This window comes from Macadamia integrifolia, chromosome 7 (assembly GCF_013358625.1).
Source record: "Macadamia integrifolia cultivar HAES 741 chromosome 7, SCU_Mint_v3, whole genome shotgun sequence".
Taxonomy (NCBI): domain Eukaryota; kingdom Viridiplantae; phylum Streptophyta; class Magnoliopsida; order Proteales; family Proteaceae; genus Macadamia; species Macadamia integrifolia.
This window is the reverse complement of record NC_056563.1, coordinates 32,272,710-32,275,284: the sequence shown is the minus strand read 5'-3', so window position 1 is coordinate 32,275,284 and position 2,575 is coordinate 32,272,710.

The following is a 2,575-nucleotide window of genomic DNA, read 5'->3' as shown; positions in this document are numbered from 1 at the left end:
AAAAAAAAAAAGGATGTTCCATGGTAGTGATCATAGCCCTCAGGACAAGCCCCCGTACGACAAGCAACTTCTGTAAGATCAATCACCGATATTGGGTATGCCAAGACTCGAAGCGAACTGAAGAAGTGAATCCGAATGAAACCAAATAAGTTAAGCAGAATTACTGAGATCATATACAAACCAAATAAGAACAAACCGATTTGATTTGGTTTAGGTTTGAAGTTATGGAAATTATTCGGTTTCAAATATATTTTAATTTGTACATAGTGAATCTTGAATTGAACCAAAAAAGATGGGAACCGAACTAATTGACACCATAACAATCTGAGGACACTTCAGTCCGAACCAAATCTTGTTCCATGCTTTCTTAACCATCTCACCCAAACTTCTGAATATTTCTGATCCAAATTAGGGGTGTCAACTGGTCGGGCCGGTTCGGTTTCAGTCGGGTTTAATCCGGCTTGAAGACTTTCAAAGGCTACACCGTGTCCGCCCATTTAACTAATCGGGCTTAGTTATTGAGGGCATGGTACACTTTATCTTCGGTTGGTCAGCTGGTTTTTAAACGACCCCTCTTTAAAATGTGCTCTTATATTCCGGCCCACTCATGCAAGCCCAAAAAAATAACAATAAATCAATAAATGATACCAAATATAACAATTATTTAAAATGTGAATATGTCTTTACCTTTTAGTTTTTATTCTTTAATTTAGGGTGTAAAATAGGTATTCTACAATCATTAAAGGGTCGAGCCAAGTCGGTGCACAATAGGCCAATCTCGGTCGGGCGTTATTCGGTCGGTCTCAATCGGGCGCCCAACAGTCCAAGTAGCAAAACCGAGACCGACCATTTATAAACGGGCCAGGCTCAAGGCCGACAAGTTTAATAAATGGTCCGGGTCGGGCCGGTCTATAAACAGTCGGTCCCGGTTGGTTTAGTCGGGTCGGGCCACGAATTGACACCCCTAATCCAAATAGATTACTACTTGGGCACCGTTTGATAAATTTGTACTATTTCTGTGTCTAGAAACAACAGAAACGACTTTTCACATTTCCAGAAACAAAAATGGATTTTTTTATGTTTGATAAACTTGTTTCGCGAAACGTTATTTGTAGACATAATGCCACTAAAAAACCCAATAGTATCATCAGATGCCCAAAAAAGGAGAGAAGGTTCAATTGCTTCTTTTTAGGTTTAAATAGTTGAGAGATTTATTGGGCACAACAACATTTTTTCCTCTCTCAAATTCTTTTCTCGAAATGACAAAACAAGTCGGACTTGTTTCATCAAAATTGTTTTTATAATTGTAAATAAGCATAAATTTTGATGTATATTTTTAGAAACGGGTGAAACGGAACAACTTTATCAAACGCTTTAAAGGTTGTTTCTCCGTTTTTGGGAACAAGAAAAAGCAAAAACGACAGAAATGGAATGTTGTCAAACGGTGCCTTGGATAGTTGGACGTCAAGAGATCTTGTTTGTAAGGATGGTAGAAGTTAGATATGGGCTTGTTCTCTCTTAAGACGCCAACCGGGGAAGAAATACAAGCCAATACAAACACTTGAACCAACTGGTTCAGTTATAAACCCCGAGCTAACTGGTTCAACAGGGTTGTTCCGTGGACCGGAAATCTCAATCTCACTTGAATCACAAGGGAATATAGTTAACGAGCCTATATATCGATGTACAAGATTACTTGGCATTCTAATTTCTAGCCATTTGATAGATGGGAAATTCAATAAATACGTCACATGTCAAATTTAGTAATTTATTTCAATTTCGAAGCATTTCCGTTATTTTTTTCGTGTTGCCATTATTTAGTGTTCCTTAGGAAATGACTATTTCAAACAATTCCCTTCTATTAAAAAACAAAATTAAAATAAAAAGTACATCTGAAAAGTATAATTACAAAAATTGACAAGAATTTTATGTTACATAATTATGATCACAAATGTTTCCCTTTTTCTTTTTTAAACCAATTACAGTTTTCTTCGCTTCCTTCTACTTGCAACCAAACAGAGCCATCAGGAACCTAAAGCTCATTCAAAACACGATACCTTGAATACATATGTAAACATGAACGATCGCTATGCCATCCTAAGGTGCTGCTAAATGGAAGGATCTTATCAACGTCCATGAATGATAAATCATAGATCGAACTATCGAATCGAAAAAATTAGGTATTATCATATACCTTTGTATCGACTAAGTTCAGCTCGATACTGTTAAGAATTCCTGACTAATGCACGGGAACAGGTTCATTTTTTAAGCATACCGGATACATACGTAAACAGAGCCATCAGGAACCTAAAGCTCGTTCAAAACACGATACCTTGAATACATATGTAAACACAAACGATCGCCATGCCATCCTAAGGTGCTACAAAATGAAAGGATCTTATCAACGTCCATGACTGATAAATCATAGATCGAACTACCGAATCGAAAAAATTGGGTGCTATCATATATCTTTGTATCGGTTAAGTTCATGAGCTGGAGATAAGCGGACTCGAACCGCTGACATCCGCCACAGGGTAAACCACCGCCTCTCAGGCCTCCCCGACTGATTCTACCA